Below are 19,703 nucleotides of genomic sequence, written 5' to 3' on the forward strand. Positions count from 1 at the left end.
GTAGACATTCTGTTGGTTCGAAGCAGACAGGATAGCCTTCGATACCCTTGCGCATCAGTGAGCCATGAGCCCTGTCACCAGTTTGTGGTTTGTCCCGCCTCAACCACTGTAGGTACTCACCACTGCTGATCGGGAGCACCCCACAAGCCTTGCCATTTCAGAGATGCTCTGACCCAGTAGTCTGGCCATAACAATTTGGCCCTTGTCAAAGTCGCTCAAGTCTCCTGCCCATTTCTTCTACATTCAACACAATTGATGAGAACTGATTGTTTGCTTACCATCTAATCTACCCAGACCTTTACATGTGTCCTTGTTAGGAGATGATCAACGTTATGCACTTCACCATGTGAGAGCCATAATATTTTGGCTCATCAGTGTGTATATATATATATATATATATGGAGTGGTGGTGTAGTGGTCTAAACCACATAACTGGTAATCAGAAGGTCACTGGTTTGATCCCCACAGTCACCACCATTGTGTCCTTGAGTAAGACACTTAACTCCAGGTTGCTCCGGGGGGATTGTCCCTGTAATAAGTGCACTGTATAATACATTGGTACTCAGAAGGTTGCTGGTTTGATCCCCACAGTCACCACCATTGTGTCCTTGAGTAAGACACTTAACTCCAGGTTGCTCTGGGGGGATTGTCCCTGTAATAAGTGCTCTGTATAATACATTGGTACTCAGAAGTTTGCTGGTTTGATCCCCACAGTCACCACCATTGTGTCCTTGAGTAAGACACTTAACTCCAGGTTGCTCCGGGGGGATTGTCCCTGTAATAAGTGCACTGTATAATACATTGGTACTCAGAAGGTTGCTGGTTTGATCCCCACAGTCACCACCATTGTGTCCTTGAGTAAGACACTTAACTCCAGGTTGCTCTGGGGGGATTGTCCCTGTAATAAGTGCTCTGTATAATACATTGGTACTCAGAAGTTTGCTGGTTTGATCCCCACAGTCACCACCATTGTGTCCTTGAGTAAGACACTTAACTCCAGGTTGCTCCGGGGGGATTGTCCCTGTAATAAGTGCACTGTATAATACATTGGTACTCAGAAGTTTGCTGGTTTGATCCCCACAGTCACCACCATTGTGTCCTTGAGTAAGACACTTAACTCCAGGTTGCTCCGGGGGGATTGTCCCTGTAATAAGTGCTCTGTATAATACATTGGTACTCAGAAGGTTGCTGGTTTGATCCCCACAGTCACCACCATTGTGTCCTTGAGTAAGACACTTAACTCCAGGTTGCTCCGGGGGGATTGTCCCTGTAATAAGTGCACTGTATAATACATTGGTACTCAGAAGGTTGCTGGTTTGATCCCCACAGTCACCACCATTGTGTCCTTGAGTAAGACACAACTCCAGGTTGCTCTGGGGGGATTGTCCCTGTAATAAGTGCACTGTATAATACATTGGTAATCAGAAGTTTGCTGGTTTGATCCCCACAGTCACCACCATTGTGTCCTTGAGTAAGACACTTAACTCCAGGTTGCTCCGGGGGAATTGTCCCTGTAATAAGTGCTCTGTATAATACATTGGTACTCAGAAGGTTGCTGGTTTGATCCCCACAGTCACCACCATTGTGTCCTTGAGTAAGACACTTAACTCCAGGTTGCTCCGGGGGGATTGTCCCTGTAATAAGTGCTCTGTATAATACATTGGTACTCAGGAGGTTGCTGGTTTGATCCCCACAGTCACCACCATTGTGTCCTTGAGTAAGACACTTAACTCCAGGTTGCTCCGGGGGGATTGTCCCTGTAATAAATGCTCTGTAAGTCACTTTGGATAAAAGCGTCTGCCAAATGCATAAATGTAAATCTCTCTTATGCTGCTTCTCAGGTCAATGCATCTTTATTTAAGGATTTTTAGATATTTTAAAATATTTGTATTTTTATATTATATTCAAAATTCTCAGATAACAATTTTTTTCTTCTGCAGTATAGTTCCTAAAGTAAATATACATTGTTTTAAATGAGTTAGATCTTTTTATTGGAAAACAAGCAAACATGTGTATTGTTGGAGTGTATAATGGAGTAAAGATCTGTGATCTGTGTAATTCTTCCTCTCACACGTCATCATTAGAGTTTATTGTGATCTCATGTTACCTTAAATGAGATCAAACGACTTTTCAACAATTAAAATGTTGTCGTTGTCAATAACGTCGACTAATAGTTTCAGTACTCTTCAATAATCAAAATAATTTTGGAATGTAATTGTATTCTAAATACCAATGATTTAAATTGAACTGTAGTGGAATACAGTTACTTATATTTTGTATTTTAAATATGTAATCCCGTTACATGTATCCCATTACTCCCCAACCCTGAACACAGTTGAGTAAAAATCTAGTTTCACTCATTATCAGAAACAAACATTTATTCTTACACATATGAGTCTTGTCCTATTCACCAGAAATGCAGACAACTTTAGATTGTCATCCTGAAAGCAAAACAATGTGAAAGAAAAAGAAAACAGCTAATGAGGACATATTTCAGATTGCCAACGGTAAGGGCAGACAAGAGTCGAGGATACAATTATTCCATTATCTAATTGTTAGGGCACGTAAGACTAATTGCATCTTTCAACACAAATGATGCCATGGGCACGGAAGGGGTCGTGATATGTGATATCAAATTCAATGCTCATTTTCTGCCCACTTTCTAACTAACTAGGAGCCCCAAAAGATGCAACAATTGTCTAGTCTAATGTTTCATGAAGTAAAAACCTTTTTATGTTTTTTTTTTTACCTTTTACGTTCAGGGAAAGACACAAAACCAACGGTTTAGCAGAATGCTCCTTTTTACTTAGCATAAACTTAAATAACTCATAAAATATGGATCAATGTTAAAAACCACAAAATGCAAATATAGATAATAACGATGTAGAACTAGTTAAAATCCACAACACTACCATTTTCTGTTTCTGAGACAATGATACAATTAAGTGGAGGCTTAGAGCTTATCTCTGTGCCTGTAGCCTGCAGTAGTGAATGAGCTCTAATTGTCTCTCTTAATTGCCAGGCTGATTCACCTGCAGCTGAGAACGGTTAAATTGCAGTCTCACACCACCCTGACAAACCTGCTATGGAAATGATGCCCCTAATGAAGATACTGGGCAGAACTATCCCTCACGCTGACAGGAAGGAAATACACATCCAGCAAGAATTACTGGCTCTTGTAGGGATTAGAGGGCTCTGGGGTTTCAGGGTTTCTTTCCCCTCTCTCTCTTTCTCTCTATTCAGCCTATGTTCTCATGGGCTTTGGGTGCATCTCAGCCCATTATTGCACATTCAAATCCAGAACAATTCACAGACTACTGCTTGAGGGCAGCTGACTCCCAAATCATAGACATGCTGGTCTGAATGTTGTCGACCCAGCTGAGTATTTGTGCATTGTATCAAAATAAGGCAAGATCAATATGAAAGTACAAGTGTAAGGCTCATTAAATAACAGGTTAGATTAGTTTCCTTAAAACCGTTGTCTTTTAGATTATCTGACAAACTTCATCGTGTTAGTCATGTAAATTCTCATCATCTTATTTGTGTATAAGACACATAATGTGACAGTGGCAAAGTAATATAATAACTATAATATACTATACTTATATTGTGTTTATGTAATGTATTACATTTATTGTTATTCTGTATTATCCTCATTGAAGTACTGTTTAAGTATGTTTGTTTATAATTCGGAACTTTTTGATCAGGTATTACAAATGGCTACATGTAGAGGTCTATGGACGACACCAGCCAGAAACAACATTTGAACTCTCATCGTTTACGCTGCTCTTACTTATAAAACCAAGACTTTCAGGAACTATGGGGCACTCCTGTCTGAAGCCCAGGGTTACTGTGTCTTCTACTTTACCCTTGAACTGATTGTTTATGCATGGGACACAACATGGTGCTAATACTCCATGATACACCATAGCAAACAGTGGGATATCAGTATGCACAGGGAGCCACTTCAGTGTGCACTCTGCCAAAAATATTGGATTGAATTTCTCAAAGGGCTCCTGCTCTACAGTCCAACCTCAGAACCCGTCCCTAGTACTAGTGGCTCTTTTCCCAGCCCAGCGGTAAGAACAGAAGCCCAGGTGGACATTAAAGAGACACTTTAAGACTTTGCAATCATGATTGGGAAGCCCACAGGATGGACAGACTAAGCCACGCCAGCGTTGGGTTTGACAGAGTATCACGAAGGATACCACGGTGTCTCCGACTTGACCTCTAGAAGCGTGTGCAGATGAACTGCTATTATGTTCTCAGGCTTGTGCAGGCGATTAACATGTCTAATGCCTCAGTGACAGTGCGGCTGAGGGAGGTGTTTGCTGGCAAAGGAGTGTGAAATTCGCTAATTAACGTGACCTGCCTTTGATCCAAAGAGAATACACAAATGACATCTGAATCAGGAGGAGCTAGGCAAACGAGGGGCTGAGCCCCACCCAGGCGTGCTGGGGCTTGGCGTGTGGCTTCAGTCCCCCCGATATTCAACAGATCCTGCCAAAAATCAAGATGTCACAAGGATCAGCTCCAGTGAGCTGTGCAACATCATTTTGTCCCCTTCTAAAGGCTGTAATCAAACCTCTACACTGCAGTATTACATCTTTTCATGCAAGAGTTTCCTTTATCTGCCAGCCTCCGTCCCCCCCAGTTTGCACCAGGTCTGAAGTGTCCCCACAGATGGCCCTAGAGGCTCCTGCCTGATGACGTGTTGTTGTGCTGTGCACTCAAGCACACTTGATAGAGGGAGGAGGACACATCTCTTCCTCTCTTCATTTCTTTGTCAAACACATGGGGCTCACCAAAACATTCCACCTGCTACTCCAGCATCAGCAGTCACACGCTCCAGACAGACTGTGGAGTGAGAGGCAGCAGGAGGGTAGGGAGGGTGGAGTGGCGGGTTTTTGTCATATGCAGTTATATTATATATCTTTTTCTCTTATCAAGAGACTGCTTACTGTAAGCCATAGGATGCTTCTGGGCTTTTTTTCATGGCCACTTGTGTGCCTTGTGTGGCGAGAGAGGTGTGATGCAGCGAATAATGTGATGCCAGATCAAGTTTTTAAATTAAGAAAAATATAAAAAGTCATACTGCACTAACCTTGGAATTTCAAGGAAACACCAGCTTTCACCAAAAAGTTCACACAGGTTAGTTCTTTATGTATGAGGGCAAGAGATACAATGAAGGTTCTTTATTTGGTAAAACAAATAGACAATTAAAATCCAGGCACATACAAATTCAAAGGAGCAGCAACACTAATAATTGCACATCCAATATTTACATGGAGTCGCAGGTTTCTGCCTACATGTACACATAAAGTACTTATGAGGGAAGGGCAATTAACACATCACAACACAAAGAAATCACAAACATACACAAAATAAACAATTGCAGGGCTGAGGCTTACCAACAGAGAGGCCAACTAACATAAGGGTTGAGGAGTCACACCCAAAAATCACACCGCACACACACAAACGTGTACACATGCATACACAGTGAGTTGAATGTAAGGGAAGAGCACAGCACTCAGTGAGAGGAACACCCCAAATAACATAGAACCAAACAAGAACAGCAGCGCTTTCTGAGGGTGGTCAAAGTTCAAAAATGAATTCAAGGCAAACTTGCAATAAATTCTCTGCTGTGGGTTCACCACTACCGTTGAAGAGCTGCAAACTTCTGGCAAACATTTGCAGCAAATCACAAACTCATTTGCATGTGAAAATAATGAGTAAAACAATTTGTTTGCCAGAACTCTAGATTTTTTGTAAGACAGCTTGTAGCACGGGCAATGGGAGGATACAACCACAAGATCAATAGGTCTACCGAGAATACGATCATTCGTTAAACATGTTGATACAATCGTATGGGAACATTAGAGTTGACTGGCACACAAGGGAATACAAACTAACTGGGAGTAATGCTGAATAATGCTTTCAAGATCCCAATACAACAGGCGAAGCACCAGTTAGCCAAACCGCTAGTTGTGCCCGCTTCCCATGTGATGCAGTCCTGCCCCAAAAGGGGTGGTCACTTAACTGTGACAAGCTCACCGGTGACATGTCGGAGCCTTAATATAAGGTGTTCGACTTCATGCAGCACTGTGCAGGCCAATCTTGTCAATTTTGTCTGACTTGAGATGGCGCCATCGCCGCGTCACTGTGACGTAAGCCATCAATGTACCATGAGAATGATCTGAGCAGCCGTCTGGCTCATCCGGCGCAGTTTCTCCAGAGCAGCTGCACGAGCTCTGAATGACGACACAGCTTATATGTGATTGATCAGACTCACAATGTGACAATGGTTACACGTGTTTCATGGGCTGCGTTCACAATTGCATACTTCACACAAGATTCTTACAACTTCTGATATACCAACCTCTGGCAGATATAAGAGCAGTATGGTATTATGCCCAGGTGTTTATTCTACCACCTCCAGTTCTGCAAAAACTGTCACAAATCCGTGAATTTATAACAGTACATCATGTTTATCATGTTATGTTATGTTTGTTGTTGTAATATCATATTTATTAAAAAAAAATACTGACTCCTTTTTTGGTATTAAAATAATCTAGGCTTGTATTGGACTTTCTTGTGCACACATCAGGCGCTGTATTAAGCAGCACATGAACAATGTTTGTTTTGATTATTTTGTGTCAAATTCAAGCACACGTCTATCTGAATTCCTCTCGTTCTGCAAACATTGCACGATCTTCCGTGACTGAAGAAGGTTCAGCACATGATGGGAAGAGTAAAGTATCCGGCTTTACAGCTCTCTTTTCAACTCCCACGACTGCAACTAGCAAATCTCGTTGATCCGTAAATCAAGATGCAGTTCAAGTCAAACACACCTATACACTTGAGCATGGATGCATAATCAGAGTCACATGAGGGGTGTGACAAAAATCACTTGCACAGGGAGGAAATAGCCTTTACTGCTACAATCACATTGCATATATAGGAACACAGAGCAAATTTCCCATAAAACTAGCACTATCAAACCGGTAGTTCCGACCAGGGGCGTTGCTAGGATCTTGATACATTGGGGGCTTAGCCCAGTCCCCACCCCCCACCCACCCCGCCCGCCCGCCCGCTTTTGGTAACTACTTCTTCTACTCATAGGCACATAATAATAAGCAATAATAATATAAATGGGGGTCTGGGGACCTCCCCAGGAAATGTTGGCCATTAAACACTTCATTTCCTGCATTCAGGTGCATTTTTTTAGCATTTTAAATGATAGGTAAAAAGATAGAATGCTTTATTTGTAGAACTGTAACAGCTATTCACAGAAACACAAATAAATAATACATGAATATTAAATAATTAATAATGTATCCTGAATTTTACTTGTAACATTGGATAATGGGAAAAGGTAGAGGTGACTTGTTGAGTCAGTGACATGAATCAAATTATCTATTAATATAACCAATTTAACCTCAAAAACATGAAGTTTAGTACTGTTTTCTGAGCTCACTCACTTTGGGATTGTAGCCGAGGCCGTTTGCTGGCCTCAGGAGGTGGAGGACTGCCGTCTTGGCGCGCTTAAAAATTGCCGGATATCCATTTTTACATTAGACGTTTGGGCTAGTGAGTGACGGATGAATCTTGATGCAGTCTGCTGCTTCCTGCTGATTGGTCAACAAGACAGCACGCTGTATATAGCTGGTAGTAGTCAATATCGATGCACGCGCATTATGAAAGACTTCGTCTTAGGTTTAAACAACCTATGAAACTATTAATGAACAATATGAAACTAAAACAACATAAGCTTAATTTAAAATGGCTTAGGAACTATCTATTTAGAGGTGGATAAACGCAATTTAGAGGTGGATAAACCCACTTTGGAGGTGGGTAAACGCTATTTCCGAATTTTGGGAGGTGCGTAGCGGCGTTTATGTGCGTTTAGCCTCCACTACATCCCTGAATAACGTTAATTTACACATCGTGTTTCAATCGCCAAATCAGATGTATAGGCTACTTCATCTACATTCCTCACGAGAAGCGGATTATGGCTCACAAAATGGATTAGCTATAGGCGAAATAGTAAGGTCCCACGTACTTTATATATACAGTACATGTTCTGCATTAATACCACAGTGAGTAACTTACAGGGCTAGTAAGTTAGACCAGGGTTTGTTTAAGAGCCTTCACCGACCTGAGCTTAATGATGAGGAACGAGCCAGTAGATAACTCTTCTTGCCTCCCTCGTATCGTTCATGACTCCTTATTTTACTTTTTAAAAGTGTCTAATGTCCATAATAGCTACCATCAGAAGCCACAAACAACAATGACAGTCAAGCCCTAAAGCTGTAAGTTAACCGATGACTCTTTCAGGCTCTCTCCTCTGGTGCGCACTCTAAATACAAGCATTCTGTAACCATAGTAACTTTGATCTGCTTGAACACATTTTAATCGTCTTTAATACATGATTCCGATGGATAGATTAAAAGACCCGGTACATTCAAAATTATTAAAAAATAATAATAATTATCAATAAATTAAATTTTTTGAGATCCGGGGCTATAAAAAAAACATCCGGGGCTGAAGCCCCGGATGCCCATGTCTAACGACGCGCCTGGTTCCGACTCACGTTTGAAGTAGGGATGGGCGGATTGATCCTAAAGTATCGATCCTTCCAATACTGATGTTGTATCAAAAATATAGATCCTCACAAAATTATTTATTATTAAAAAAATGTATCTAGGGATATTATCATTGGTTGCCATGAAAATGAACAACAATCATAAGATTCAAAGTTGGGAACTGTTTCTTAACGTTCATGCTGAAAGACACAAGCAGACAAGCACCTGCGCCGTCACAAGACTCGTTCAAACAGGAGGGATCAGAGGTAATGATAGAAAATCAGAGAAACAGTTTCTGGAGTAAATTCACACTAAAATAGTGTTTTATATATCTAAAGGTTGCATTTCTAATAATTAGTTTCTGGGTAATTGTTGTTAATATTTAATTTAAATAAAATAATTAAGCATTGTTTTACTAAAGTAATATTGTATCATGGGTAACTGTGTGGTAACTATGGTTTAACTAAAGCCCCTGGTTACACTATAGTAACTCTAGTGAAGACGTGGATCATATTTTTAAGGGTAAACAAATCCAAAGTCTAATAGTTTTCTGTTAAGGGTCACAAATGTTAAAAAAAAGAAAGAAAAGACTTGAATTATGACTAAAAATAATGTTTTAATTTAATAGCCCATCCCTAGTTTGAAGTCGTTGTAAAATTGGCAATAAACACACACAACTGTGACCACACATCAGTTCTGTATTAATGCACCAAGTTGCTTTACTGCTTGGGCAACCATAAGCATCATACCTAACAGCCCTATATGTGGGGGAAATGATTTTTTTGCTGCCTGTCTGTCTGTACAAGGCTTAAGATTCTTGCTGGAATGTAGAACTGTCTATTGCAAACACACACAAAAGTGTACATTGTGGAAGAAGCTTCATAAATTGAGTGAATGTAGAGGAGCAATGGTCAAAACAGCACACAGTAATTCACTGCATGCCCCCATCAGACACGTTCTGTCTATCTGTTTTTAAGAATCAGTAGGGGCTGTCAGATCTCTGGCAGATTAAGGACACTATCTTGGCATCGAGCTGGTAGACACAAGTGCAGCTTCTGAAAATAGATTGCACATGGCAACCCTATAGCCGCAGAACACGCTGCAGGTGATGGTGTTGGTGCCCAGGATGGGGCTGTGTCCAATAGCATGTGTCTATTCATAGAAGAGCAGTCTATTCTTAGGGATGTGCTGCAATATTAAGGATTATTAATTAATAGCACAGATTAAATGTCCTAAATCATTCATTAATAGCACAGAGTCCTGGACCAAAAAGGGTTTTATTATTGAAGAATCATCATTACTGTGATCTCTGCTTCCTTCCACTCACACCTACAGGATCAATATTCAAAATATTTGATTGGGAAAATGAGATTGTTTAATTTGAGGACATCTATATGCTAGTGTATGCACTTTTAGCCGATAAATGCATTTCAAATGTACACACTTTCTTTTCCAGGGAAGCAGATGAAAACTATTCACATGCCTCCCTACAGATTGTTTTCCAATCAAACGCTCTGTGAATGAGAATGTCTCTCCCCCTGCAACTGACCAGCAAGTAGCAAATCTTTGTTCATGGCTGTTGCAAAACTAGAGAAGGATATAAGCTGCAGGCACTGCTCCAAAAAGTGTATCTGCAACCTCCTGCTCCAAACCACCATTAAAGATATAGGGAGCCCCTAACCTACCCAACGTATACTTCGGGTGTCCATGTTGCGGATCTCTCCACGCACAGTGATTGTGTCATCGCCGTCATGCATAATCTTTCTTGAATCGCACACGAGATCGTCGACTGTGCGTGTCGTCTTCGCATGCGCTGGCCATTGACTGCTCTAAAAGTGTCACAAAGCAGTTGTAGTGCACATGCGTGCAACGTGTTCCTCTTCAATTGCGGTCAGAAAAGTATACTCAGAAAGGCAACGCGGTCGCCCGGGCGCGATCCCCGGAAAAATAAAGTATACCTAGGCCTTAACCATTAGTAGATTTGACGCCCGCTTTTTGGCGTTGGCACAAACACCTTTTGGAGTATCCATGCCCCCTCCTGGAATAACCACGCCCTCTTTTGGAGATCCCGCCTCCATTTGGAGGTCTCTGTCTTGCAGATATACCTACTTGAAACTAAAGCCTATCTGCCTATTTTCCCTTCAATATGTCCCACTGCAACCTCCTGTTGCAATAGGGAATAAGTGAGCAGTGCAAAACTGTGCCTGTCAGGCCATTTCAAGGTGTCTTTACAGATTAAGTGTGTAATTACTGTGCCACTGGTGTTACTAAACGGACTAGCAAATAATAATTATTACCCAAATAATCCTATTGCCCTCCATCTCTGTCTTTCATTGCTAAATAAACTGGAATTCTCACCCCAAATTCACAGAATTGGTAATGCCAATGTCAGCTAACATGTCAGACCATTTGACCATAGAGGAGATGGTGTTTCAACATTAAAATAATACACACTTCAGCTTTAAGTACTCTACTTAAAGGGATTGTTGTAGGTTTGCCCAGTCAAAGAGAAAAATAAATGATAATAGAGAATGTCTTCCACTGGGAAGGGAGATTTCTCAAGAAATGCTTCTCATAAGAGAGAGTCTTACTCTGCATCAAACAAGCATGCCGAAGCCACATGGTGCACAGTGAATTAAAGGTTATAAGAACATAAGACTGCCAATAGGGAACATGAAATGGTGTGCTGTATGTTTTACATGTTTTTCTAGCTATTTTAAATGAGGAATGAGCAATCAGCTTTTGTCTCATGAATGCATAGCACATGGCTCGTATATGAATATCACAGAAAGACCCCCAAATCACAATGCAGCAATAACACTGAACACACTGTGCTGTAATAAACCATATGCTAGGTATTAAAATGTAAAGGACCCTCTAAAATAAAGCTTGGTGATTAACTGCCTTAGCAAGCACATTTCAAACAGTTCATTTAATGACAGTGAATACAGAAGCCAATAAAATAAGGCATCTGTTTGACGTGAGTGTCTTCATCTAATGAAATGTTGAATCTTACACCTGCTACCTGTCTCCTTTAGACCAGAGGGGATATCCTAAAAATATGAGATGCCACAGGATTATAATAAAACATTGTATGGCAGCTAAATGCATTCAGCTTCACTCTGTGTAGGTCACTTTGGCATTGCATTGTTTCATTGACTGTAATGTATTCATTTATGGTGTGCCCAAAGCAGAGAAAGGTCTGAATATTTCCAATTATTAGGAAAGTGTCAGGCAGAGCAGCAATAATTAAAACTCATGGAAGATAGTCAGCACTCGCATAGGTCATCAGTCGACATGCTGCAGGCCTTAGTCTGCTCATTAACTGCCACCAGATTTAATTGTTTTTTATCGTAATATGGAGCCCTGTGATAATTACCAGTTAGACACAGTAGTCCCTTTCACACATTCAGCCTTTTCCAAAAACTTAACTGCAATTGTTATGTGTGAATCCGACCCCTTCGAAAATACCGTTACATTTAGCAATAGTCGCTTTTACAAATACAGCCTTTTCCAGAAAATTACTTACAATTTACAGTTTAGAGGTCATTCGAAAATACTGGTACATTTTGCACTGGCTGATTCCTGAACCAGAAGTTGGAACATTACCTGGAATGTTTTGATGTATGAGTCGATTTTTCGATTATTATTTAATTAAAATAATTTTAAGCCATAGATCGATCTTTTACTCTCCACTACAAATTTATGCGACTAAACATTTTTATTTGCTGCTGGTTGGTAAATGTTTAGATTTCATTCACCAGTGATGGTGTAATATAGTGGTGGAGTATTCAGCAGCGAGATCCTTTCACTGCAGGTTGAGAGTAAAAGTTGATTCGACCTCACTCTGACCATCACTACAGTCTTAGAACATCTTTTCCAACTCAAACCTTTTCTTTTTGTTTTTCTGTTTCAAAAGTGTCTTTTTCTTTGCAATTGTTCCCATAAGAGTCTTCTCTTTACTGTTGTACATGAAACTGGTGTTGAGCGGGTAGAATTCAATGAAGCCGTCAGCGGAGGACATGTGAGGCGTCTCAAACTAGAGACTCTGATGCACTTATCCTCTTGTTTAGTTGCACATCTTCCACATCTCTTTCTGTCCTTGTTAGAGTCAGTTGTGCTTTGTGTTTGAAGACTGTAGTTACACCTTTGGATGAAATCTGCAGTTTTTTGGACATTTCAAGCATTATATATATATATATGTGTGTGTGTATATGTATCGCCTTCATTCCTCAAAACAATGATTGACTGACGAGTTTCTAGAGAATTTATTATTATTATTTTTTTTAAAGCCATTTTTTACCTAATATTGACCTTAAGACATGCCAGTCTATTGCATACTGTGACAACTCAAACACAAACACGAAGACAATGTTCAGCTTCATTTAATGAACCAAATATCTTTCAGCTGTGTTTGATATAATGGCAAGTGATTTTCTAGCACTAAATGATCAATTCATCATGATTACTCGAGGATAATGTGTTGGGGTGATGCTGCTGACTAGATTTGATCAAAAATGACTTTTGTCAAATAGTGATGGTGTGTTTTACACCAGTAATGTCCTGAATATACTCTGTGATCAGATGAATGCCACTTTGGTAAAATAAAGTACCAATTTCTTTCCAAAACAGCAAATTCTGAACATTATTCCAAACTTTTGGCCGCCAGTGTACATCTCAGAGTTTAACAGCATTTTGAGCATTTACGAAGTCAGGACGTAAGACAGAGATGATTTAGATACCCTGGAGTAAAAATGCCATCAGACTGGACAGAGAGTGAGGATATTAAAGTATTTCATATTTCAGAGCCGACTATAGAGGAAATCTCATAGTGTTTGATGCTCCATGACTCAAATCTGTAGTCATAAGCAGCCATTGAAAACCGACCATGCGCGGCCACAACACTGAACCATGAAGAAATATAGATGGGGAACAAGGGCTCAAAGTGGAGCAAAACATTTAATGCCACTCCTGTCCGACTCGCACTGCAGTTTCTGTCAATCCACCCAAGACCGCATCCAAATGCGCTAGGCCCGTTTCTTTTGAGACATGGAACACAGATGCAGCAACATCAATGACAACGCTTCCATACATCCATGTTTGTTTACATCTATCATGCGTCTCCTATAACGGGGGCATGTGTTTCTACATGAGGTCATGATTGGATCGATTTGACAGCCAGCCGGAATGATCGTCAGGCATTTAGTGTGTGATGCCCAGTTTTTGTCTGCAGCCATTTACATATTCGGCAGGTGTGTTATACCTACAATTATATTATTACTACTATAGAAGTGTTATAGTGTTACCCAACATAAAAGCACATCTCTTCATTAGATGATAATTGTGGACTGATACTCATTCACTTACTGTGAACATTATGACCATTAATTAAATTAGTCAAACCTGTATGAGAACATCTTTAGATGCAGAACGGCTTTACGGGTGTGCCCGTCTAGATAATGTGGGCTAGTATTATACTAATGAACCTAACTGAGGGTATTGGGGCTCCCTCCATAAGAATAATCTGGATACATCAACATTAAAATAATGGTAATAACAAATGTATTAATGAATGTGATCCAGTGTAAATGTATTTCTCATTTCCATTCTACCATTTTCTTTATGTGTTTTTTACTTCTACATTTGTTGTTGTTGTTGTGACCTTATGCATATTTTTTCTTATTCATGTTTTTGTTTGTTCGTATCTATCGTATGGAAGGTGTGCTGTTTATAAATACATCGGGTTTTAACGAGCTCTGCCTGGGTGGTGTGCTCAGAGGAATATTTGACAGTTCTGTCAGCCCGGTTGAGGAATACGACTGTAGTCTGAGGGATTTTCAGCGAGTGCTGCTGCTGAGAGAATAGCAAAATTCAAATCCCTTTAGGTCTAAGTGTTCATGACATGAATGACTGATCTGTTACAAGGTCAAAGACACAAGGTGGTGAGATGAATTCAAATACACATCAATGGTTCACAGTCATGTCCGCAGAAGAATGAATATACTGGGGTTTAGACTGAAACACATATGAATAAAACTATATTTCTTTATCTTATTTGTATGAGTCATGAGTCTCTGTTGATTTGTATCACATTGAGCAACAACACTGGAATACATTATTCATGTCAAGTGTATGGACTAGGTGACCTTCTATCTAGATGCCCTTAAAATGCTGATAAAAGACCAGCTTTCTAAGCCCCGACCTCAACCATTACAGAACAAAACTTCAGGTGCACAACATGATTCCCCTTACAAAAAACCTAGAAGACTAGCAAACTTGCTGCAAACAAGCCGCATATTTGTCACTCATTATTTTCACATGCAAATCAGCTTGTGATTTGCTGCAAATGTTTCCCAAATGTTTACAGCTCTTCACTGGTAGTGGTGAACCTGCAGCAAATCTTTGGCAACAATGGACAATTACAAACACTTCTGTGGAAATCCTGTGGCAAAAATGAAGAGTTTGACGCAAAGCTCATTTGCATGTGAAAATAATCAGTGGCGAACTTGCGGCAAGATTGTGGCAAATTTACCTGAACTCTCTCTTTTGTAAGGGTTCACTTGTCATTATTCCCATATAAATCCAGTGTCTCTAATTAAAACGTTGGTCAAAGACATTTTAAAAGAGAGTTATACATGCGTATACATAGAACAAACATATTTAATCAACACATTAATGATGACCAATCGCTCAATCACAGATGATTTGTAACCTCAATAACTTCCCTACAGCTAAAGCAACCAAATAAAAATACATTAGAAACAAAAACCCATGTGTAACGTGATATCCGAACACAAAGCCCCATTGTAGGAAATGAAAACCACAGTAGGAGCTTCAGACATAGTACAGAGGCCTGAAGCAATTTAAGGGGGTGTGGCTTATCATAGGGGGAAAACAAATCATGGTTATTATAGTAAACCATTTATTTCTAAGATGTAAAAAAGAAGACATTTCCAGTAGATACAGAAGTGTTTGAAAGGAAACATGCCTAATGGATGTTATTTTACATTTTGACATTTTATAAAAGTAACCTGTAATAAATCTGTCTGTCGAGTTCACAGATCTCTCTTATCGTCTTGTTGTTGAATGGCTCTGCAGTCCCCAATGATAACCAAAGTCAAATCCTGTTTCTGCCCTAGCGATAGCCTTGAATCAGACCTGTAACCATAGTGACAGAAAGCATTCTCACTGCTTTACTTTCATACTCTCTATATGTGCAATAGAATGCAAACAACTTTTCTGATCCGCCTACTCATTCACCAAATACTCAGTACAGTACACCATTCTCATATTGTCTGCCATTTTCCATCACTTAGTCACTTGAGTAACTAACAGCACAATGTAACCCGCGAAACGCACTCGTACCTATAATGATATCCCCTAAAGCACACTACAAAACTTGCAGACGAGGAGGTCAAGATGCTGTTGAGGTCCTGTCATCTCATAGTTCTGGCAGTGTTGGTAAGAATATGATTATTCCATTTACTCTCAATCCTTTTTGACATTATTGCTTTCTCCAAAGTTAGTACACAACAATCTTTCATCTGTTTTGCATAAATGAGAAGAAAGAGGCTTAAGTTAGTGAAGTCGAGGTCAGCTAAAGCAACAATGAAATCTGTCGACATGCTGTCAATGGTTTACTGAGCGTTCTGAATAAGTAAATTGTGAGTGATGGCGCAGAGCTTTTTTCATCAGACAAGGATGTCAGATCGTACAGTCAATGTTGGTGCCTGAAATTGAATGACGTTCCTGAAGTCAAGAATGAGGATCTGCATTCGATAGCTCTAAACAGCACCTGACATCAGTGTTAAACTCAACTATGTCCTTGGCGTTTGTGAGTCTGAAGACAGAAGCAGGACAGTCCTCACCGGAGCATTATAATGAGGTTCTTCATGCGATCATACCGAGACCTCAACTGGAAGCTGTGGAGGGTAACATTAACTAACCTGCATGTTTCGGAGGCCTTGTATTTGAAATGATACTTGATGAATTACTTGATGCTGGACTGTTTCCAGGAAACCGATGGAGTGCGTACTCCAGGTAGGGAATGAGGTTTTGCCCCAAGTGAAGGAGTTCAAGTACCTCGGGGTCTTGTTCACGAGTGAGGGGACAATGGAGCGGGAGGTTGGCCGGAGAATCGGGGCAGCGGGGGCGGTATTGCACTCGCTCTATCGCACCGTTGTCACGAAAAGAGAGCTGAGCCGGAAGGCAAAGCTCTCGATCTACCGGTCAATTTTCGTTCCTTCCCTCACCTATGGTCATGAAGGTTGGGTCATGACCGAAAGAACTAGGTCGTGAGTGCAAGCGGCCGAAATGGGCTTCCTCAGAAGGGTGGCGGGCTTCTCCCTTAGAGATAGGGTGAGGAGCTCAGTCATCCGTGAGGAGCTCGGAGTAGAGCCGCTGCTCCTTTGCGTTGAAAGGAGTCAGTTGAGGTGGTTTGGGCATCTGGTAAGGATGCCCCCTGGCCGCCTCCCTAGGGGGGAGGAGGCCTCGGGGAAGACCCAGGACTAGGTGGAGAGATTACATCTCCACACTGGCCTGGGAACGCCTCGGGGTCCCCCAGTCAGAGCTGGTTAATGTGGCTCGGGATAGGGAAGTTTGGGGCCCCCTGCTGGAGCAGCTGCCCCCGCGACCCGACTTCGGATAAGCGGTTGAAGATGGATGGATGGATGGATGGATGGATGGACTGTTTCCATAACCTTGCTGTAGTTTCATGTTTTCATGATGTCAAATTGGACATATTTTGACATACAGACGAATCACCTCCTGTCTTGTTGTAAGTAGGTCAGTCAACTCTTCCGAGCCAAAGTTGTTTTTTTGTTTTGTTCACCAGCTGTTTAGCTCTTTCTGTTACTTTTAAACATTGCATTTGGAGTTTAATTGTTGTTAATGCATACCAGTATTCTGCCCTACAAAGCAAAAAGGCAGTAACTACGCAGAGTGCAGAACTGAGAAAAATGACTTTAAAGTTATCCTGTCATCCAGCCTAAGTAGTTGTAGGTAGATTATTGGACATGTGGCTGTTTTGTTACTTTATATTAGCTTATTCTTTGTACATATCAATCCTCATATTTAATTTGATATTTTACCCCTATTTTGCAGTTACTGTATTCTTGCTTTGTATTACTTACCAAAAACGTGGCACCATACCAAGGAAAAAGGCTGTAACTACAGATTCTCCAAAAACTATTTTGCCACAACTTGGGCTCTGGGTGTGTTATACACTGTATTTGAAATAATTGGAACCATTTGTTTTCCTGAACATGGATATACCAAACCCAAACTAATTTGACCATTTTAGGTCAATATTTTCCACCCAGAAGCTGTTCTGATGCTGAAACGGCTGCTTAAAGTCTCACATTGCTAAGCTGTGTCAAGGCCCAAATTGGGAAAATTTATTTTGAATAGGACCACATGCTTTTCTAGTTATTGAATATTTTTCCACCGCTGGTTGGATTATAACTTTGTGACATGAACAACAAAATTATGACATGGCATCGGCGATGATGTGAAGTTACAGAGGATAAAGTTACAGCTAGGAGCAGGGAGGATCAGGGGCAGGTAAGCAAAGCTATTTAAAACATTGCCTGTCAATTAGCATAATGCTATCTGAATGGACCTCTGAGAGGAAGTCCCGCCCTGGTGGCTGACAGGTGTTTATATTGTGATAGCCTAGCCTCGAAATGTTTAATCTGTCACTGTTACTTACCATTCTCCGGGTATTTTCTTTTCAATGCCATTTCGACCATCTTCTTTCCCCGGCTTTGTGCCATCTCAAACAAAATTTGTGTGAAGTTAGAAGTGTGAAATCGCAAATGTTAAAACCATCCCGTGAGGATGCCGCAAAGTCAGCTTTGTGTGTTCACCATGGAAACAGTAACTTCACTGTGCAGCAACACGGTTATTTTTTGTTAGGTAAAACATAACAAGAATACAGTAATGGATGTTACTGTACTCTTGCTTTGTTTCACTAGGGCTTTTTGCAGTTACTGTACAAACGACTACCATTTTTCTCCAAAACGACACACATTTGAGATAAGATGTTTTGTCACATAACAAAGGATGCCTTGAATGTCATGAAAATGATAATAACTCATTTTTGACCAAAAATGCAGTTACTGCCTTTTTGTTTTGTAGGGCAGTATTTTACCCTCTCTGAATATTAGGATTGAAGAGATCCCATGAAAAGAAAAGCTCTATTTTTGTACTGCAAATGGAGTAATGCAGACTTTGTTTTTTTACAAGAAAGCCCATCGTGTGAATTAGATACCAAATTTAGGAAAACTCAGTGGGGAAATTCACTTTTTATGAGACACGGCTCTAACTGCTCTGCTGGTGCCTTCATTTTGATGCAAAAATTGACATTTTAGAGTGTCTTTCATTTCAGCCTCTTGTGGTTAATTAAGCATAACCGTCTGCGATATTAGTGCGCTAGAAAGCAGAAATGATCAGCCAGGTAAAGTTGCAAATTGTTGTTCATTTTCATTATAGACTGTGTTCACTGATGACAGACCAAATCACAAGTAGTCCATTTTCACCTCAACTGACCCTTCACGCTCTATTGAGAAATTCACCACTGACTAATCACTGCTTTACTTTCAAGCACGCTCTAAAATACAGAGGAGCAGAAGTTTACAAGCATGTCTCGTATCACTGGGATCTGTAGTGTATTACATAAGGGTCGTAATGCATGTTTCAGCAGTCTCCGAACGGTTCTCGTGCTCCGATTATACACACAGCAGCTGTGCTCGGAGGTTGGTTTGGTGTGTGCGCGCTGCATCGATTCGATTTCAAGTGCTCCAGATTGACTTCAATTGTACATTTGTGTAATTCCAAATATGTTTGGCTATGACACGTTTCGAAACAAATCTAAATTGGCACCAGGATTTTGTGGACCAAGAAGGAGTTTGTATATTTGTTTTTCAAACAGAAGCTGAATCATTTCCAACTTATCAACTTCTGGTGTGAAAGGAAATAACGGCTACTCAATAAAATATTTAAATGTTAACAAATTCACATTAATTTATGATTGCCTCACTGAACAGTAATATGTTTTCACGTTTTTGTTTGCATATTTGTTTTTTTAAGACTTTACAGGTCTGAGAAGCAGCTGAACTA

At 40.5% G+C, this 19,703-nt stretch overlaps 1 long non-coding RNA gene across 1 annotated transcript; it reads left to right on the forward strand.

The window, feature by feature from the left end:
* Nucleotides 1–557: 557 nt before the first annotated feature.
* Nucleotides 558–1,738, forward strand: LOC127654681 (uncharacterized). Its single transcript, XR_007971960.1, has 4 exons — nucleotides 558–631; nucleotides 755–877; nucleotides 1,124–1,307; nucleotides 1,552–1,738. It is a non-coding gene; the product is annotated as an uncharacterized LOC127654681 (long non-coding RNA).
* Nucleotides 1,739–19,703: the final 17,965 nt, after the last annotated feature.

Source organism: Xyrauchen texanus, chromosome 14 (assembly GCF_025860055.1).
Source record: "Xyrauchen texanus isolate HMW12.3.18 chromosome 14, RBS_HiC_50CHRs, whole genome shotgun sequence".
NCBI lineage: Eukaryota > Metazoa > Chordata > Actinopteri > Cypriniformes > Catostomidae > Xyrauchen > Xyrauchen texanus.